The sequence below is a fragment of the Acipenser ruthenus genome, chromosome 7 (genome assembly GCF_902713425.1).
Source record: "Acipenser ruthenus chromosome 7, fAciRut3.2 maternal haplotype, whole genome shotgun sequence".
Lineage (NCBI taxonomy): Eukaryota > Metazoa > Chordata > Actinopteri > Acipenseriformes > Acipenseridae > Acipenser > Acipenser ruthenus.
The window spans coordinates 5,397,807-5,421,049 of NC_081195.1; positions in this window are offsets into that span (position 1 = coordinate 5,397,807).

The window sequence follows — 23,243 nt, forward strand, 5'->3', positions numbered from 1 at the left end:
TCTGTTTTGCAGTGGTTGGGTTGTCATCTGTTTTGCAGTGGTTGGGTTATCATCTGTTTTGCAGTGGTTGGGTTATCATCTGTTTTGCAGTGGTTGGGTTATCTGTTTTGCAGTGGTTGGGTTATCTGTTTTGCAGTGGTTGGGTTATCATCTGTTTTGCAGTGGTTGGGTTACCATCTGTTTTGCAGTGGTTGGGTTGTCATCTGTTTTGCAGTGGTTGGGTTATCATCTGTTTTGCAGTGGTTGGGTTATCTGTTTTGCAGTGGTTGGGTTATCTGTTTTGCAGTGGTTGGGTTATCATCTGTTTTGCAGTGGTTGGGTTACCATCTGTTTTGCAGTGGTTGGGTTATCTGTTTTGCAGTGGTTGGGTTATCATCTGTTTTGCAGTGGTTGGGTTATCATCTGTTTTGCAGTGGTTGGGTTATCTGTTTTGCAGTGGTTGGGTTATCTGTTTTGCAGTGGTTGGGTTATCATCTGTTTTGCAGTGGTTGGGTTATCATCTGTTTTGCAGTGGTTGGGTTATCATCTGTTTTGCAGTGGTTGGGTTATCTGTTTTGCAGTGGTTGGGTTATCATCTGTTTTGCAGTGGTTGGGTTATCTGTTTTGCAGTGGTTGGGTTATCATCTGTTTTGCAGTGGTTGGGTTATCTGTTTTGCAGTGGTTGGGTTATCATCTGTTTTGCAGTGGTTGGGTTATCATCTGTTTTGCAGTGGTTGGGTTATCTGTTTTGCAGTGGTTGGGTTATCTGTTTTGCAGTGGTTGGGTTATCATCTGTTTTGCAGTGGTTGGGTTATCATCTGTTTTGCAGTGGTTGGGTTGTCATCTGTTTTGCAGTGGTTGGGTTATCATCTGTTTTGCAGTGGTTGGGTTGTCATCTGTTTTGCAGTGGTTGGGTTATCATCTGTTTTGCAGTGGTTGGGTTGTCATATGTTTTGCAGTGGTTGGGTTATCTGTTTTGCAGTGGTTGGGTTATCATCTGTTTTGCAGTGGTTGGGTTATCTGTTTTGCAGTGGTTGGGTTATCTGTTTTGCAGTGGTTGGGTTATCATCTGTTTTGCAGTGGTTGGGTTATCATCTGTTTTGCTGTGGTTGGGTTATCATCTGTTTTGCAGTGGTTGGGTTATCATCTGTTTTGCAGTGGTTGGGTTGTCATCTGTTTTGCAGTGGTTGGATTATCATCTGTTTTGCAGTGGTTGGGTTATCTGTTTTGCAGTGGTTGGGTTATCATCTGTTTTGCAGTGGTTGGGTTGTCATCTGTTTTGCAGTGGTTGGGTTATCATCTGTTTTGCAGTGGTTGGGTTGTCATCTGTTTTGCAGTGGTTGGATTATCATCTGTTTTGCAGTGGTTGGGTTATCTGTTTTGCAGTGGTTGGGTTATCATCTGTTTTGCAGTGGTTGGGTTATCATCTGTTTTGCAGTGGTTGGGTTATCTGTTTTGCAGTGGTTGGGTTATCATCTGTTTTGCAGTGGTTGGGTTATCATCTGTTTTGCAGTGGTTGGATTATCATCTGTTTTGCAGTGGTTGGGTTATCTGTTTTGCAGTGGTTGGGTTATCATCTGTTTTGCAGTGGTTGGGTTATCTGTTTTGCAGTGGTTGGGTTATCATCTGTTTTGCAGTGGTTGGGTTATCTGTTTTGCAGTGGTTGGGTTATCATCTGTTTTGCAGTGGTTGGGTTATCTGTTTTGCAGTGGTTGGGTTATCATCTGTTTTGCAGTGGTTGGGTTATCTGTTTTGCAGTGGTTGGGTTATCATCTGTTTTGCAGTGGTTGGGTTATCTGTTTTGCAGTGGTTGGGTTATCTGTTTTGCAGTGGTTGGGTTATCATCTGTTTTGCAGTGGTTGGGTTATCATCTGTTTTGCAGTGGTTGGGTTATCTGTTTTGCAGTGGTTGGGTTATCTGTTTTGCAGTGGTTGGGTTATCATCTGTTTTGCAGTGGTTGGGTTATCATCTGTTTTGCAGTGGTTGGGTTATCTGTTTTGCAGTGGTTGGGTTATCATCTGTTTTGCAGTGGTTGGGTTATCATCTGTTTTGCAGTGGTTTGTTTGTTTTCATCATGCTGTTGCCCCTGCTTTGTTGATTAACACTGTTGCCGTTTTGCTATTTTGTGTAATTGCTTTGCTGCCCTGATTATTATTATTTTTTTTTTAGGTCACCAATAAGCTTACCTGTGTTCTGGTGCTAATCCTTAGGTTTTAAAGAAACGTAACACCAGTTTACACAAAAACATAAAATACAGCCAATCAAAAACTAAGTCAGTCATGCTATACAGAATCATGTATGTGAAAGCCCCTAACTTCTATAACCTTGTCACTACTTTCTGTTCCTCCCTCCTCAGTACTACCTGTTGTTCCACATTTCTTTTTAAACACAGTTGCAGTTGTTTGAATAATTTTAATCCACACGTCCTGAATCAACTTGGGGATTGTTCCCAAAGCAGCCTCACTGTCTGCCACTAGACTTGTATTCAAGAACACCTCCCTTTCCTTTGGTCTTCTCAGCGTCATATTGCTGTGCTCTTCTGTGCAAATAAAAGTCCCTCTCAATCACTGCTATTGTTGAAACAGAGACAACAGGAACGTGGCTGAGTGGGTTTAAAAAAATATATTTACACAGAAGTGCACAGATTTATGACATTCAGAAGATGACATGGAGGTCTTCTCCAAAGACAGGTTGAGTGGTAGGCTTTGAAATTGCATCAGGAACATTTCCCTAGTTGCTTAATAACCCAGGATGACACATATCAAAACTATCATGTTTAAAAATACTCTAGTACACTGTTGCCAGCAACATGGGTGACAAAGTATATACATAGCTGCATAGTGGTAATGGTGAACTACCCAGGCTCTCTGGTGCCACAAGTCTAATTTACCCTCCTCCTTACCTTGACTGGTACCTTACAACCACAGTGAGTGCTACATAGGGAAATACCTCCATAGAGGTGTTAGACAAAAGTCATTTTTTCCCCCTCGCAAAGCCGAATTCCCAGAAAGAATATAAATCTCTTATGGGGACTGTCTTTTTATACTCAGGTAGACAGTCTTACAATGGAACAGACTCTCACCAACATTCCCAGAACAGCAAGGGTTTAAATCCTTAACTTTTCTGTGTTTTCTGGAGGGTGCTGATGGGGCTGAAATGATCAGTTTTTTTTCTTTCTCCAGACAAATAACAATAAACATTATTATTGCCTCATTGCAATAGTGTTTTACAGGGACAGACACTGCTTCTGGGCCACTCTGCAGCCCCGATTGCTCCGGGAGGTTAATCTTAGTAAGCACTGTAATGTAAATAGGCTCTTTGGAAGTCATTAAGTCAGAAAAACGAAAAGTCTAACAATATACAGACACAGCTTTGGGGCATTTAAACAAGGTTAAGGCTCAAAATGCAACTACCCTGTTAAATGCTAATTTTTTCTCGTCTTACATCTGTGTTGGTATTACCAGGATAACAACCCTTGTAAAAATAAACCTTTAATGGAAATTAAACATGTTATTGTTGACTTATTTCTTGGAGCTGAAGCGTGTGTATTTTCTTTCCCAAATTAGGTTTAATTATAACACTGAGTGTATATTGAATCACCTATTAAAAACCTTGCACATGTTTAGCCACCCAATCAGATCATTAGTCGAGCACTCAAAGTTATTTTACATTATTAAGTAATTGGCTTTAATTGTATTTGTTTGAAAATATGTTTTAGAAACTTGGTAAATAATTATGATGATAACCAACAAAATGAGGGGGTTGGGTATCCAATAAAATATCTAACTTAACAACAGTTTTTTTTTTTTTTTTTTTTTTAATAATACATTTAAATGTAAAATTATAAGATGTAATTAATCAAAGTACAGCATTCCCTTGTTAATGCCTTATTCACACACGTAAATAATCTGCAATCAACACATCCTGAAAAAATGATTGGCATGCAGTTCATCCACATCCACATTTTCAACATGTGTTGTTTGCAATATAGGTAATGTTAATAGGGTATAACTCTCATAGAGACTAGGGTGTGTGAACTATGCATCAGCTGCAGAGTCACTTACAAATGCGTCTCACCCGAAAGACGGAGCACAAGGAGGTTAAGTGACTTGCTCAGGGTCACACAATGAGTTAGTGGCTGAGGTGGGATTTGAACCAAGGATCTCCTGGTTACAAGCCCTTTTCTTTAACCACCAGTTCTGGAAATTCATACATCAGATGAACGGGTATGTAATATTACTAATTACAAATAAATCGTAACAATATTAGCGTATTCTCTTTTTTCAAACTGCATTATTTTGAAAAAAGTCTAGCATATAAAGAGTCAATACTTCAGCTTGAAAAACTTGCCGTGAGCATTAAGGTCTTAGTTACAAGCACTGGTTCTGGGAATGGATAAACCCATTGATTTACTGGGCTGTCAATCAGTGCAGCCAGCTTAAAGGCTTAACTAGTACTTGGTATTGAGCTGGAGCGATGGCAATGTTAAGAAGAAATAAAACACAACTTTTAGTATTGTTACCAATTATATTGAAGATTATTCAAATGATTAGTTGTCAATCAGAAAATGATTCCTGTTTATAAAGCAAATACGTCATGCAGCCTCATAATGTTCTTTTTTCTTAAATGCGCCTACTATTATATATATATATATATATATATATATATATATATATATATATATATATTTATATATATATATATATATATATATATATAATTTCCCTTCAGAAAAGGGGTCTTCATCCCCAGCAAACTCGAAACTTGACATCTATACTTTCCTTTTATGAAGACTAAAACAAAAGATTGGTAAACAACTGGCATGACCTTCATAGAAGGATGCATTTATTATGTAATTATGGATAACACATGGGCTGTGAAAATGTAATTAGCTCAAATAGAACTTTCACTATGACTGAATGGAAATGCTGCAACTTTATAAGACATTTTTTACTGTAAAGTAACAGTTTTTTAACTTACATTACCAGTAGTACCATGGTTGGCAAGGAGCAACCTTAATGTATACAGTAAGTATAGTCATGTTCAGTTGACACAACTCTCAAACTTTCTATCAACTGCAGGGGAAACTGGACAATTTAGATCTCTGTCTTCAATCCCTTAATGACTACAGTTAAACCTCTAATGTATGCAATTAAAGCTGATGTACAGTACATATTGGTATAAAAGCCTATGCTCACTTTTAGATTTGCACTGTTGGCACTGGAGGGACCCTTTAAATAAAGTTGGCTTGATTTCAGAATAAATATGAAACTGCATTTAAACACAAACTCCCAGTTTTCAAAGGTATTAACGCTGGGCTGAATTAATGCAGCCTATGAGACAACACAGAAAATCCCCAGAAAAGCCAGGAACACTCCTGCCTTTCTCACACTTGACATTTGTTTTTCATCATGAACTTAAAGGTCACTAGCTACAGAAGTGCCAAGCATCCTGCTCTGGTTTACATTTGCATGATTTTTATTTTATTGCCTCATTCCCTTTGAAAACGCACCTTTTATTAGGTTTATGGTTTTGATTGTGTAAACGTAATATTCCTCAACGACCTCATTTGTTTCTATTTTTTCTTCATCCTTTCTGGGAAATAATATAAATCATTCTACTAATATCACTGTGTGATTTAGGGATCCATGTAAACACTATATGGAATAAAGTCACTTGGGTATATCCATACATGGTGTACTTTATCTAGCTGATGTAGTTTATCTAAATGTTGGTGCTGGCAAAGAACAAACCTGGGAACACAATAAAAAAAAATATTATTAAGGGGTGCCGTTGAAGCCCCTATGATCAGATGTTAGCGTCACTGAGTGATGCAATGCTGAACAAACTGAGGCCTCAAACACACAGCTTTATAGCTGCTCATAGTTAATAATCCATGTGCAGAAAATATGAGTATTGGCACACCCCTAATTACAATACACTATGGGGTAGATGTACTAAAGTGTTGCATCTGTTGCAATCGCTGCAAACCAGTCGGAAGTGTAGCGTGAAATGTACTAAACAAACGCAACGCTGTTAGCATCATTTTAACGAATGCTTTGCAGCCGCAGTTCTTATTTGCGCTTTAGCCTTAACATGTAATTTTGCAGAAATTTGCAGAAACAGGGTGGAGGCAGTGCAAATGAGGGATCAGAAATATTGTAATGAGATGTACTAAAGCTGCGGGCAATTGCAACACTTACAATTGCATCAATTTGTTAAGAACTTTTGAAAGCATGTTTAAACAGTCACAATTGCTGCTGGCATTTCCCAGTCCGCTTTTTCTCGTGTGTTGCCAGTTGTGCTCAATGTATTTTTGAGACAAACACCCAATTACAATTTTCACTAAAGTAAGGGTGTACTTACAAGCTTTGAAAACAAATTTTTATGACATGTCTTGTTTTCCCAGCGTGTTGGGAGCAATAGATTGCACACATGTGCCACTAACCCCTCCAGCTCATTCTGAACATCTGTATAGGACCATGATCTAGTGTTTGGTAATTGTCTAGGCTACTAAGTAGGCCAAGTTAAAAATAATAATAATTAAAATCAAATAAAAAGCCCTAAAATCATTTTGTTTCAATTTAAAATAATCTTTTATTCGCATTGTACACCAATGTGTACAATGAAGCAGCATGATTTATTTTGAGTTACCAGTAGGCTAAAGTACAACAAAAGTGCACTAGGTATTCAATTGATTTTACTACAGTACTGTAATGTGCAGCATACCCAAAACACATTAGTGTTATTTCAGCGCAATGATCTATATTTAAAATACATCGAGAACTATAAATGTATGTGTGTGTGATTTTATTGTATTGTTTTTAAACCTGACACCTTATGTCGGACAAACATGTCCGGTTCAGCGAGGGGCTACTGTATGATTATGAAAAGCTTTTTTGGGGTGAAGGTTGGGGCCCCACTATAAAATCTGATGGGATTAAACTGCTTTTCATTTTTTATATATATAAGAGTATTAAAATAGGTAAAATGAAGACGGAACAGAATGCATTGTACAGGTGACGTTTACATTGAACAAAAACAATGTTATTTTAATTATTGCACCCTTGCATGTATAGATGTTATCCTTCGGGCACTCTCTGCTGCAGCAAACCACAACGCTATTTGATTTGAAAAAATGTCGCACAACTCTCGCTAGAGATCTCACTAAGATGATGCAAATTCTATTCATTAACATATTTTTTCTTAGTACAAACAACAAAATGTGCACTTTGCGAATTGTCGTAACCAAAATACAAACTGCAGTATATTTGCGCTACGAATGACCCATCTTAGTACATCTACCCCTATGTGAACAAAGTAAGAATTATATTTATTCCAATTGAATGCAATAAATATTTGAGATTCTATTCAGTTGATCTAAACGGTGGCAGATCTAAGTACTGCAATTGTTAAAATCATTACTTTGTGAAAACCAGCATCTCTAAGATTGTGAAATGTATTTAGTGTATTTTTGTAAAAAAAACCACAGGCTTGGTCCTATTTTTTAAATTTTAACAGTGTCTGTTTTTATGTCCACCTCTGTTTATATCAAATTAATCAACATAGAGTAGTTGCTTGATTGATACTGCTGCAATTATTAGGGTTGTCTAAAATGAGCTGTGGGCCTTATATTCTATAACATTTTTTTTTTTTTTCTAAAAGACAATGACAAGTTGCGGGGGTGTTAAAAATCACCTGCAGTCGCAATTTTCAATGCAAGTAATTTTCCATAAACCCCTGTAGCCAATTTCATGAACCTGCTGTGCTCGTATGCTAAGACTGTGCTCTGTTGCACAGTATTAATATGCATGGCCCCTCTAATGAGGCTGAACGGACCTTGATGACGTGGTGCCCACACTGCACTGCCTTCAATCAAGTCATAACCATGCATGCCCCGGGGATTCATTCTGTCCTGGGGACATCGTTTTGGTGGTTTCATTTTGGCGACTCAGGAAGCCATGAACATTTTTAACATCTCATCTTAAGATACATCCATCTACCTTCTTACCAAAACTAGAAAATACAGTTACATTTCCCTGACACTGTCTAATCTTTTCAGGCTTCCAGTTAAACAGTGTATTGATTTTAAAAACTCAAAAAAAGCCTTGTTTGCGAGACTTGTGTCTGTCAAATCTGATTACTTTCTAGCGCTCTCATTCTTTGTGGTTCTTCTCTAATTGTTGGATGATGGCACGCACTATGTTGCTTGCTTCATTTGGCAGTTATGTTCTGTGTTTATGGAATTCCTAACCATCATTGTTTAATTCTTGCCAATATATATATATATATATATATATATATATATATATATATATATATATATATATATATATATATATGTAGAGTTATAGATAATTAACTATCTGTATGGTTTTATGAGGGTATTTCACGACTGTAGTGAACTTACTGTATGTCTCCACAACCTTACTGTGCAAATTCAACAAAATAATGTAAATAATAATAATTATGCATTTTAACAGAGTTGAAAGCTGGCAACATAATGAACTGGACTTTAGCTCCTTATCCCCCTGCCCCTACAATGCTGGCTACACTGGGTCATCAGAATTCAGTTCCCTTTTTATCATTGAAATTGTGATTATTCTTTTAAAATCTATTATTGGACTACAAATGGGTTTTTACCATTTGCTAAAATGGGTGAACGGTGACACACAATACAATTATGAGCTCTTGATTTTTGAGAGTGGAAAGGGTTGGTATAAATAATTAAAAAACAATACTGTAACTGATTGGAGTTAGGACTGGAGAGGTCATTCAAGTTTGGGATAAATGAGCAAGGTGAGTTCTGGAGACTCTTGCACTGTCATGAGTTGAATCCCAAAGTGACCTGGTTATTATTTCCCTGTAGTGACTACGTAGTGCTGCAGCCAGCTTATAAAATAACTCTTTATACAGGTTAAAAAGTTCAATTATATACAGGCCTTAAAAATACCAGCTATAGGCAGAGTATCCACAAAAAGTGCCATTGAGAGTCACCACAGTTATATTTGCATTTTACTGGGTCACAACAGCTGACATTGAGAGCTTGAATAAAGAATAATCACCAACAGTAAATGGTTTCCCACACTGAATAAATATTCTATGGCAATATGGAGTTGTTTACAAAGTAAGGTTAGAAGCTTGCAATAAAGTGGAATTTACCAGATGGTTTGGGATATACGCAAGAATATACTCAATATAGGGAGGTTTATGGTACTGCAAGTGATTTCATATTTTTCACATGATTAAAACGGCACTTTTCAATGCTCATTGGTTGGAATGCATGATATACTAATCAGTATTATGAATATTTAATAAGACAAATCCCATATTATGATCATTTAATGAGGCCAAATCCGTATTACCAATATTTAATCAGGAGATGCCTCTAGCCTCAGGGAATAAGTCTGACTTCACCTAGGTGTATGTCATGATTAAACATAGGATGGACTAGTCACACAAATTTGCTCACTACATTTCATACATCCAGTCTACAGTAAAATGTGTTTGTGTGTATACACTATACTGTATAGGAACCACAAATTAAATGCTGTATATATAGATTATATGCATAAGTTGATTTTTTTTTATTGGTATTAACCAAGAAATACAATCAGTGTTGTATACATGTACAATCAGAAGCAGATTTTATTAATAAACAGATACGGTTTCGATACTTAAGGTGACTTCTGTAGTATACTATCATTTTATTCAATGGCATGTCAGTTGTTTTCTATGTATTTATTTATTTTCTCTCTAAGCTTTCACTTTTCTGTAATCAGAGGTTGTACCGTGTTAAACGAAAAGAAGAACAATGAACTTAATAAAAAGGCTGCGTGATTGTAAACTGCTTTGGGGAATGGGATACTGGTCTGAAAGCTATACATTTACTTGTATACGCTTGATGCTGTCAGCTAATTGTTATGAAAAGCCCATCACAATGTATTGCACCAACACATTGTGATCGTTCACATGTCACCTATCATACTTTCCATGATGGAGAAATGGAAAGCATATCATAAAATTATGTCTTTAACATCAAATGCAAGCTGAAGCACTGACTATATTTTGTAACATTTATTCCCTGACCCTGGCTTGCATCTGAACCTTGAATTAATCATTCTTTTTATTCCGCTTTGGTGTAAAATACCCACTGGAACTTTTATGAAAGTCAGAAAGGTCAGAAGAAGAAGAGGCTATGTCATTGAATGTGACACGTTTGATTGGCCAGTTCTGTTCTGCCTAAACTTTTAAATGATGTGTCGGCAGAGCCGCTACTGTGATCAAATGGAGGGGCACATTTGGTATTAGTTTCACATTGTTTAGTCGTAATTGAATTTGTCATTTTTGTAATCACTCACTTAATAAAAATGATGCCCTTTTTGCAGGGTATTACACCATTGCAATACATAATGTACTTTTTCACTTTGGTTGATTAGATGGAAATCTTTCAGACTTAACTATTTCATTCCTTGAGGCAGATGATTCCTGTGTTGGTGTAAAAGTGGAAGCCCTTTACACTGGTTATCAAGCTGATATCTCTTTTCCCATTTGGTGGTTTTGTTATACTGATAATGTATTACAAAATATAAATGCAGATATTTTCGCTACATGCTGATAAGATCTAAATTATGTTTTTGCACGGTTTTGCAATGTTGTGGGTCTAGACTACAAACGTGGTGCATCAAAATTAATACAGTATGTAGTACAGGACTTAACAATAATCCAAAAGCTAGAGGCTTTCATATTATGAATTCAACAAATGATTACTTTTTCTTTTTTTCCCTTTTTCTTTTTTTTCCTCACTATGGGAGCTGTTTGCTTTTGATCATCGGGAGAAACCTCAAAGAAAACCATTTGTTCAGCTTAGTAATGCCTGAAACATTTTAGTGCACACTAAATGACTATGTTCTGTGCACTATGTAATTGAGATCTTGATACTGAACTGCACTATGCATTTCAGGTCTTATAAATCACTGTTAGCTACCACGTATCTTCTCTCTGATTATTCACAGGCAGATCTGCAACATTTTCAGTGGGCTATACTGCTGGAAAGAACCATGTCCTCTTCAGTGGCGTGTGTGGGATCAAGCAGCAAACTACCGTCCCCATGGAGATCCTTTTGAACCCAATAGGATTTACATGCCATCTGGATGGGCTGCCAGTCTGCCCTAGACAATAAGGATTGCCAACAGTCCTATATAGTACAAGATGGCCCTTTTTTAATCAACTGTTTGCTGTCCCGTAATAAATTGATGTGATATGTGAGCCATGAGATTTCTATGAAAGGTGCTATGCCATCTTGGTTGAGAAAAAGCAGCATTTTGTTGTAGTCTAAATTTTGCTGTATAAATGCAATTTTATAAAAGCATGCAACATGCAGTTAGCTGTTTGATTTATCTGCTGAACAAAAGTATTTGTCCAAGTATAGGCCCAGAATGGACATCAATTTCAAATTCCATGTCCAATCTCTATAAGTTGCCTGGTGTGAATATCTGAATATGGGAGATGTACATTCTGCAAACAGACACAAGTTTTAGAATAAAAATGTTATGGGATGCAATTGAACAGGAGGTTGGTGCTGGAACTGCAGTATCCATTTTCTCTTGACTCATATACCTTATTTTTTAAATAAAATGCTGGCAAACCTAAGTCACTGTGACCCCAGGGCCACCAATAATATTACCTTTTGTAGGTTTCAGGCATGTCTGTGGCTAGCAAAGCACAAGCTAGTCATTAACTTAGGATGTTTTTCATATAAAAAGTAAAAAACCTCACAGTACAAGGAATCAGGGAGCTAATTAGCATATGGTCAGAGCGGAGCATGCTGGGACATAGCGATTTGACTTTCTATTGGTCTCTGAAGTACAGATGGACTGTTCTGTTCCCATTTTCAGACATTAACCCTTGTGATATTGTTTCCCCTTGTGTGTTCCACCGTCCTGTCCTGTCTGGGGTAAGTGTGTTGTGTTACTGTATTGTGGTATTGTGTTTGTGAGTCGTTTGTATATATTTTTTCCATCTGGGTAAGTTGTGAAATCTAAGGCCTAAGCTAGTTTCTACTGTATAACCATTGGGGGTGTATAAAAATATTAAAAACATGAGATGATGGAGTCAGTTAATGCACCTCTTATGGAGATGTATGATTACTTTATGATGTGGACTTTAGATATTTGAATTCCATTTTCTTACTAATGCTAAAGCAAACATCCATATGTTAATGAAGTGCCTTAACTTGAAATGCTGAATATGCAGAGCGTATTTTGTAAATAATGTACATTTCGACACTGACCTCTTTTATAACAAAGTACTCCCTGTTAATTAATGAATTAAAACATAACCTCTTATAGACTGGGCTAATGGCAAAGCATATTTTACCATGCCAAGAAGCATCAAGTTATATGGCGTACATTCTGTTTCGTATTCAGTTGTAAAAGGAGTGCAAACATAAATTAAATGATGTACTTCTTGTTAGCAGACACAGAATATACTTAGTATGATAGCTTTCAATCATACTTTGTTCTGTTTGATGAGGTTTTTAATGTTACAAAGTAAGTAGAGCATTTTGCTAACCGTATTGTGTCCTGAATAACACCATCCTGATTAAAAGTATACTTCTCTTAGTCACCCAAACCAGGGGCATGTAGGCCTATAGCCTCGTACTGAGAGGTTTGCAACATTAAAATGCGCTTTGACCTTAACATGAAACGTCATCCAGTTTACTGTGTTTGTGAGCAGTAAAAACCTGTTTGTATAAATATCTTATTAATGGAAAAAGTGACTTATGCACATGCATGTTGTATATCTTTATTATGGGTAAGTTTTCTCCTAATAGTTTAGGTGAACTTGTACAAAAAGGGCATGTTATTTGTGGAGTTAATGAGATCAATGCTTCAACACAATATTACCTGCTAAATGTGCATGAAAACAGAATTCCCAGTAATGATGTATTGTGCAATTATAATAAGGGCACACCTGGAGCTATTTAAGCAGATATGACCATATTCATTTAATCACACTTTCACTATTGTACATATTTCTGAATATGCATTTTTGATGGTGCGTGCAAGTATATTCAGTTTACTGTGCACATTACTCAGAGTTTCCAGGAATGTATTATTCTTATTATTCTTATTACATTTATGTAGATTTAATTTGAAGTCCCAGGCCTGGATATGAGTTAGCAATTAAGCCAGGAATTGTCAAAATGACAACCCCATTTAAAAATCTAATTGGATGAGGGAATCTGCTGTGGTCACACTGCACATTCCACAACTCCACTGCATTCCTGGAAATGTAACAAGTCATGTTTTCTCTGTTAGTTTACTTTGGATGGCCAGTTATAACATGTGTGGATGGTGAAGGCTCTTCAGTGCCTTCATTGGACAGCAATGGCAGCCCTGTCCTTTTGATAAAGTTTGGAATAGGTGAAAAGTCATTGTTGGGCGGTTTAATTTATTCAAATGTTTAAATCCTTTTTTTGTTTGTTTTTCTGAAAACTAAGAACAGAGAAGTGTATGGGGTGTGGTCTATCCAGTTAATATAATGTGTTTAGTATATAAATAATGCCATTGTTTAAATAATTTAAATAGTAACCTTCCCTTACATTTTACAGGCAGAAGTACACCAAAGAGAATCACATGCACTGTTAAATGTTTGATTTTCATAACCTTGGTACACACACAGTACTTAAAAACAGAGTAAACAATGGCAATGTTTAGATCCTCCACCATGTAGATGAATTGAATAGACCCCATGGACTGGCACACAGTAAGAACCTCCCCGATTAATCACTGTGCTCTAAACACACAGCCCCCTCTGCTGGAATCTTCCGCAGTCATTGTAATTTAATTCTCTCCAGTCCCTCTGAGAGCTGAGGCTAATTAAGCAACAAGTTTGGGATTTTTCTATTAATTGGCAAATTCATGATCTTTGGGAACCTTGTTTAAAAAAAAAAAAAAAAAAGTAAAATAAAATAAAAGTTTCATTTTGTTGAGAAATTTAAGGTGGAATTGTTTCCTGCCTTTTCAGATTAGGTTTATTTTGCTGAAAGCATTGGAGGCCAGTGTCAAGTAAACTGTTCTCATTCTAACCTAATTGAGTTTGTCAATACCCCAGTTCAGTGTCTCTACTGAGAAGTACAGAAAACAGCATGTTGTCTTATAAAACAAATGCTACACGTACAAGAAAACGTTTCACAAACAGGAAGTATTTTGACGAGGTGCAAAATTAGTATTACAGTCAAAGTCCTCCAGTGCTTCCAGGTTCTATTGTTTTCAAAGAATAATTCCATCTATTTAAAAATGTTCAAGTATAATTCCATTGGTAATAGCTCTTCCTTTAATTGTGAGCAACATTAATTGAAAGGTGTGGTCCGGTGTCTGTTTTGGCAGTGACGCTTGCATCTTTTGTTTAAAACTCAAAGTGTTGGCTTTCCTGTTCAGCTTTCCTTAGTATTTTGGTGATGTGATGACAGAGTTACAGAGTGTGTGCTTCCTTGTGTGTATGGTAACAGATGTTTATGTGAATAACAGACTTTTTTTTTATGAAGGCAAAGAGTTTATGTCCAAACTCTAATTAAAAAGAATTTCATGTAAGCATTTTTTTTTTTGTTCATTCTCTCTTGTACATCTTTAATCACTTGAAATCCCTTGCAGTTGAAACGTCAGGCTCAGCTTTGATAAGGCAATTATTAATAAGAAAAATAGTGCTTAAATTCAGTTTGATTTCATTGTTGACTGCACCTGAATAAAATGGTACTTTTGTTTTTTACATTATCAAGTATTATCATTCTGTTTGTATGGGCCAGTATGGAACTACCAACCTACAAGCATGTGCAGGATGTCATTATCAATGATTATTGATGACTGTAGGCTAAGTCAACTTTTAGTAATAGGAAAAAGTCCCCTATCATACCTTTTAACCCCCATACTGCCCACCTCTATTTTACTTTATGATTCTCAAGTTTGCATTGTGACTATCAGTAAAAAGGGGCACATTCATATTTTTAATGCAGATTTAAAACATGCTAGTAGGTTAGTAGGTCCCTAGTGGCCGACACAAATGGCATAATATTTCATTTAATGGGCTAATAAAAATAAAAATCAGATTAGGTGTTAGTTTCTTAAGTACATATTACAGCAATAGGTTCCCCTTTTAAGGTTGTATTGTTTATGTATACATACTGTAGCACTTGGCGCTACCTGAAGTCGAAATTAAATATTGTAATTGCAAGAATATTTTTAAACAGGAAGTCACATGAGAAATGTCTGCATACTCTAAATGATGTAGCTTTTTTAAAAAATAAAGTGATAAATTTACTTTAAAAACCGAATTTGATTAAAAAAAAACAAAAAAAAAACTTGTATTGCGATTGAACCAAGGATCTATGTGTGGCAACCTATTCTCGTGAAAAAATTAATAAAAATAACCGTTTACTGTGTGTGTGAGATCTTGGAAAGAGAATTACAGGAAAAGATACTCCAAGACAGTGAGCAAGAGGCAGTTTAGTCATTGTATTTGAAGGCTTGGAGACAGTCGGGGCAGGAAACAAAAATGACCGTGTCCTCTCCTGGGCTTTTAACTGAGAATGGAGGGGATTGTCTCCGATCCGGAATGAAAATCAAAATGCACGTTCTCCAAATTTCAAAATTCAAAACAGCCTCTCAAACGTTGGGCAGACAGCCGGGGGTAGTCAAGTGTAATAACCAAACATATATCTTGACAATCAAATTACTGTTACAAATGACTTGACCTCTTAACCATTTATAACATAGTTGTCTTTCCAGAACCAAGCAATAACAATCAAATGCGATCAATCTGCAAAGCCTCCTGCATCTTAAACTGCACCAAGTTCAGTCCAGATTAATGACGATATGCATCACTGCACTGGTTTGAAAGGGTCCAGTAGGCTGTATTGGAAACAGATGATTCCTGATACAGGGGGACACACTGGACATATCATAAATAGATGGTTCCAGGCATAAAGGGGTTAACTATACTGCCATGTAATTTATAGTCCATATTCTTGCTCATAATGTCCAATGTGAAAAGCATGCAATTTTTCATGTAAAAAAAGCTTCCACAAACAGGTCATTAGGTTTGACATTAAGTACCAGGGAAGATCGCTGGTGTAGATTTAAACATCGGAGCCAGCCCCCTTATTTATTTCCCCGGCTCAGATGACACAGAACAATCAGCCTGCTAATTCCTCTTCAAGCCTCCTACCTGCTCCTTCACAATTCAACAGCCTGCCTAACATGACTTTTGTTATCCATTCTTTCCCATAGGTTTTAATTTGCTCGTTTGATTTTTTTCCAAGCCCCGTTTCACACACCCTGATGCCCTACAATTTGTATTTAACATCTCATTCAGTAGGTTCTTCTGTGTTTCACTCTTGATATGGCTTTTATACCTTTCTGTTGACTCAATTTTATGAATGTCTAAGGACTGAGCAAATTAAGAAGCATGAACTATGACAGGCTTCTGACACTGACTGTGTAGCACACTGGCCCACACATGCTGTGCAGCATAATGATCACATTACAATCGTGTGATATTATTCAAAATGACTAAAGATAAATGAATGATAAACTAGGGGTTATGCTTCTTTTATTACAGGGTTGATAAGGTAGCTAATCAGTGTCCAAGTAAATGTCATTACATAAATTATGAACTAGACTTTGATGCACATTCCCAAAGAGTCTCTGTGCACAGTGTCCTCTGGTGGGGCTTTACTGCTGTGAAATAGGAGTAGCCAGGAAAACACTGTAAATATTTATTTTGAATAGCACCTAACCTCACTGAATTATAATAGCACATGTACATTTCAACCAGAACATAGTGACGGGGTATGTTGACATTCCTAATTCCATTAACGTAAGGTCCCCATGTCCTTTTAATCTGATTATTTAGGCATACATACTTAAAATTCATTTTTTCTGTTTTGACTCAAATACAGGTACGTCACCAAATGATATGGGTAAAGTCCAACATATGAAGTTTAGTTGTTTTTAGTCACGTTTATGTATTATAGTATCCCCTCCCATTTTGCAATAAAAACATGTAATGTCATAATACGCATTTTGAAATATATATTACTTCACAATAAATATTATTCAGGTTTAATCCTGCAACGTGAAGCTTATACTATTATACATGTATGTTGCATTCACGTGCTGTCCAAAGGGTTACTGCTTTCAAATAGATCCTGACATGTTTCTTAATACAGTGGGATTAGCAATAACATTTACAGTCATCAATTTTAATGTATTGTTATTATTATTGGTAATTAAAAAGGGGGAAGAAATTAAATAAAACAGCAATTACACATGTGAATTGTTCAGGATGAGCTGAAGAAAATGATAAATTACATGCCAAAAATGTAAGCAAAACTGTGTGGCACTCAAGCAAACTACTCTGTAAGGAGATCAATCACTGTGCTCATGTGACATCATCAGACTGCGGTTTCACAGTCAGCACCATATGCTCTGTCACAAAAGAGTATAATTTAAAACATTAATGACCAAAAAAGGTGAGAGTCGGTTTTAACCCACGTGGGATTGTTTTGGCCCGAGGTGAACCCAAAGGCTAAATACTTCCCAATACCACCCATCTCTGAAGGCATCATTGCTCTGCCTTTTTGAGATTTCTCCCAGAAAACGTTAGAAAGAAAACTTGGTCTAGGTTTTAATAATAGCATACTGCGAGCTTTCATTGTAATATAATTTCATGCTAAATGCCTTTTTACTGACATGTTCAAAACCTCAGACTCGTTGGTATATTTGCCCTGGTTTTTCTATGTTTTTCAATCTTATCACTTTAAAATATGACCTAAAAGGAAAGGTTCACCTCATCTTAATTATGTGTACAACAATTAATATGTACTGAAATTCTCGCGACTATGTGAAATTAGAAAAAAGACCCCAGTGTGAATAGGAGTGCCGGTGTATTTATTTAGTTAGTGACTGAGGGGACAAGAACAACCACTTCAGAGATTGCAGCTTTTTAATTGGAATGTTAATAATTGGACAGAGCTTTGATATAATTGGATGCACAAAAACTAGTGTTCCAAGTGTTCAGTTTTTTTGTGTGTGTTTAGGGAGTGCAGAAACTGTCACTAATAGTTAAATTAAAAGTCCAGAATTAAGATAAGGGATGTTTAAATTGCCAATTATTGTAAAACAATGACGGGAAAGCACAAAATGTGTCATTTTCTGAAAGCTGTCCTTTTGTAACTTGGATGAGCATATCAATTTAGTGGAATTGTTTAATAGTAGCTGCTTTAACATCTGTATGTCCATATTGATATTTTTTTTTAAATCTCTCTCTCTCTTGTAATACAATATATATATATATATATATATATATATATATATATATATATATATATACAGTACAAGCAATGTATTTCTGACACTTAAGTTACCGTCTAAAAAAACTGTAAAGGGAAAAAATGAAATAGCATTTACCTATATTGCTACTGGCGATATCATGTTTGTTTAGACAACAGGTAAAGCTTATACAGAATGTTACACTTAAATAAAGGCTCAGCAGAGGGAAATGCCATCACTGACTTCACATCAGTGACAACCTTGCAAAGCAAGAGTCTGCTGATGTATCTTGTTATCATTCAGGCTGGCTTGTTTTTCAAGTCAAACTAAAAGAAAATCACAGACTCCTTAAAATGCTGTCTGACAGCAGGTAGTTACAGTGAAATGCTTTCCCCTACGCTTCCCAACTTTGTAACATCCATCCAGATGGTAGATTAGAGGCTTGAATCTGCTGGTTGGTGACAAATGCATGGGTGATGGCATTCAGTTTGCCTAACTGTAAAAGTGAATTCACCACGGTTCCCTGTTTGATTGTAGACCTGACGCGTCAGATGAAAGGAGTCTCTGGGACAACCTGCTAAAGCAACAGCACACATAAATGCCAAAGACAAGTTGCGCTTGATGTAGAATCACAAACATTGCACCCATCACTGACTGAAAGGCAGCTGGTATGTAAAACCTCTGCTGTTGTTATGTTAGCAAAATGTGAATGTGGAGAAAGAAAATGTCTTCGCTTATATAAATAAATAAATAGCATAATGCCTTTGGTGTTTTAAATGTCTATTACTGTATAACAGTGATTTGATTTTATTTATCGGTATGTGAATTGCAGCAATCCAGAGATTAAATGCACTTGAACCACACAGGCATTTAGTTCACCAAGCATGCTTTTAGGAGTTAGAGGCAACTCTTACATATGCAAATATACTGGTGGGAACAAATATTAAGTGATATTATTTTTGATCTTATTCCCCCTACTAATTGGTAGTATAAGTGTATAATTCTACTAAGGCAATCTAAAAACAAGGTTTATAAGCCGTTGATACTTGTTTAATAACTGTGTATGCAGTGTGCATTATATGGGTGCAAGAGTCATATTTTTTATCAGCAGTTAAATAATTAAAGATCGATCTGGAATAAGAAAGTTGAAAGTTAAGCTAGCAGTTGTGTAACGTCAAAAGTGTAACTAAATACCCTTTTATTAAGCAGCTCTAATAAAAATTAAATGTATATAGTCAATTTGAATTTAATAAAAGACATGGACACTAATCCTTTAACCTAAATACATATTACTGAAATTTACTTAACCCTCGTTTTTTATATTATCACATACATTATTCAATAAATGTGCAGAAATCAAGATTCAAGTTCAAGTTGCAGATGTGTTGATGAGATTCATTCCTCAAGGATCAGTCATAAAGTCACCAGCATTGCAGTGTACGCTATGACACATGCAACGTTGATGTCTTCCGATTTCAAGTTACAGTACATTTATTCAACAATCATTTTATAACACAGTTGGAAACAATTTCCTCTTAATATTCTCTTTTGTCTTTACCAGTGTTTTAGTTTTTGCACATATAAATAATCAACTATTTTCCTTAACCATGTTTATTTGAAAATACAGAAGGGAAGCCAAAAACAAATAAACATTTTAGCGAGGCATTTGTAAATGATCTCGACAACACTATAAGCCAGCCTAGCAGGTGGTAATATCATATTTTCAAATTACATTTCAGCAAGTGAACATAATAAATCCTCTTGTGTTCAACATTTCGCTTGTAGCAACTTCCAGTCACATTATTCTCTTTGACCTCATTACTGCTAATCATTATCACATTCTATAATAGATGCCAGAGAGAGTGAAACGGTTAATACGATATTTCTTGCAGAAAGAGGGCCTGTCATGTTATTGATGACAAATTAAAATTAATAAAGAAGATCTGTCATGAATTTCAGAGAACGGAATAACTATGAGCATACAGATGATTGCTGAGGTCTCTTGGGTGTCCTGTGAAGAATAATGTGTTTTTTTTGTTTTTTTTTTCGTTGTACTTGCATTGTCTTGAAAGGGGCTGCTAAAACCGCCAAATCACAGCTGCCTGAAAGACTCCCCAAAATAGGAACTGTATCCTGTTGTCCCTCATCGCGTGTAATTTCTCCCTTCGAGAGTTGTTTCCAGCCCTGCGTACCTTGATGCCTCACTTGTGCAGTTTTATTTATCTTTATCTGGACCTTGAGTAGCAGTAATATCAGGTCATACACCTTTTTAAGCTCAATTACAGTGTTTAAAAGAATAAATTATATATATATACTGTATATATATATATATATATATATATATATATATATATATATATATATATGATTGTCCCCATTTTATATACAATCTCAGTCCATTAGTTGCACATTTGGTTACATACAGTGCATCATTTGATATATATATATATATACAATTGGTTTATTGGCATAGATAGATAGATGAGATTAAATCAAATTTTGCTGTGTGTGTGTGTGTGCGTGCATGTGTGTGTGTGTGCGTGTGCATGCACACGTGTGTGTGCGCGTTTGTGCGTGTGTGTGTGTGCGTGTGTGTGTGTGTGTGAATACATGGTCTATTCATATACAGTACACTAATCTACAACAAGTATGGGTCCAGAACAGTATAAACATGATCACATATAATATACTGAGTCTGAGTGCATACACACACATTTTGGCATGAGCATGAGGAAACATTGATAGTATTTTACCTTGCCAGAAATGAGCACATGCCTTTAAGCAACTCATGAAAAATGTAAAAGATTTGTCTGTCATGACCATGTGCTATATCTGACCTTGACTTTAGATAGGTCTAAATGGGGTGCTGAATTTTTCAAAAGGTAAGGTAAAGCTCCAGAAGGTATAAACAGGAATCTAAAAGGGATTGGAAGAAAAGTGTAATTATAATTATTGTACAAAAACTTAATTGGATAGCATGATAAACTGGTACTAAAGAGGTTCCCAAGTATAATATGTATTGTAAATGTTGGTGCACATGAAAATGTATATATTACACCATTCCTCCAACTAAAAGAAGAATACCATTACAATAATATATACATGTTCAACATTACTTATTGATAAATTAATATTAGCACAAAACATGCAGGTGCAATAGAATATAATAGGAATAGCAGCTTTTCTGTTGGTTGTATGCATTTGCAGTCATTATTTTAAAGTGTTATCAATTCTTAAATCTAGCATTTTTGCAGGTTTTAATGCCGTTTAATTTTTTGAAATGCAAGCAATCAAAATAGTGAGCTCTGGAGCCTGGAATAACCTTGCCAATGTTTCTTAACCCTGATCTGGAGAGGTCACTCTCTCCCGAGGTGGAGGGGTAATTCAATCCCCATGCTTATTCAATCCAACGCTTGCTTTTTTCTGAGCAAAGCCTGACAACTGCATCGAATTAGAGCCAAATCAGGATGCCTTTGTAAAGTACACTTATGTTCATAAAGACTAAGCCAGTGGTTCCCAAGCTGAAAAAAGGGTTGACCTCAGAGTTCAGCCAAGAAATATTTTTGCAGAGGCCACCCTGTTAATTTGTTAAAATACAGAAACATATAAATATAACTTGTCTATATTCTGTTTTTTTTATTATTAAATAAATAGGGGGGGCTGTGGTTTTGTAGATGATATATATATATATATATATATATATATATATATATATATATATATATATATATATATATATATATATATAGTAACAACTTCATAGGCTGTGTAGAATATGCATACAGTACTTTGTAGCGGGACAGTATTTAAACAGAGACGAAATACTGTGAAGTTAATTCCAAACAGGATGGTACCTGTTAGTGCTTTATTTACATGTCCATCCAGCATAGAATAGTCGGTGAAACAGGCAAAGGTTCATACACAATCCAGGGCTTTCAAAACAGTCAGGATATAAAGCACAAAGAAGGCAGACAAACAATCCAAGGTCGATAACAAGTAATCCAACAATCCCAGTACTCACTTCCTGTAGCGTACCGCTCTCCCCACTCTTACCACTGGTACTTGCCTGGACCTGCACTTTTATCCCCCTGGGAACGCCCTTTTTGATGATGTGGCATTAAAACCGATCACTTCCGGTTTGGCAACCATCTTGTTTCCGGTATGACCGAAGCCAATCGTCACTTCCTGTTTGGCAGCCATCTTGCTTCCAGTATGACTGAAGCAAGAATTTGCCATCAAGACTGCCCTAATGTATCTTCCATTTCTCACCAATCCCCTCGTTCTATCATATATATATATATATATATATATATATATATATATATATATATATATATATATATATATATATATATATATATACAGTATATATATTATAATAATAATAACTGAACTCAAATAGGTAAGGTTATTGGTCTACAAAATGTAGTCAAACATACATTTTTGTAATAACAGGAGTTTTAGTATTCTGGTTAGTTTGGCAAGTTGTTATTTGCTATGATTTAAGTAAGATAGGAATTAGTTGATTCACCTACAAAATATGTCTGTTTTAATATCAACATAATGAGCTGCTGTGTCAATAATTTATAGTATGTTTATTGTTAATAACACTGCACTGGATATGTATAGCTTTCTGGTCACATTTGAGAACCATTTTTATCTACTGTTTTGGTCAGTCTGCTGTGGGCTGTCTCAGAGCAGTGTATCATGCAGTGTATACATGTCCTTTTATATTATACAGCATTGTAAGCTATTCTCTATATACATGCAGACTACAAGGCCTCGAAAGATGAATTTGATGCATTTTTAACCAGTTAACTATGACTATAAAGCATGGTATAATGTACTCTGTGTTTATTTTTTACATCCTTCTTATAAATAATGCATAACACATGCAGATGTTGTCAAAATATGATTAAGCTATTAGTTTTC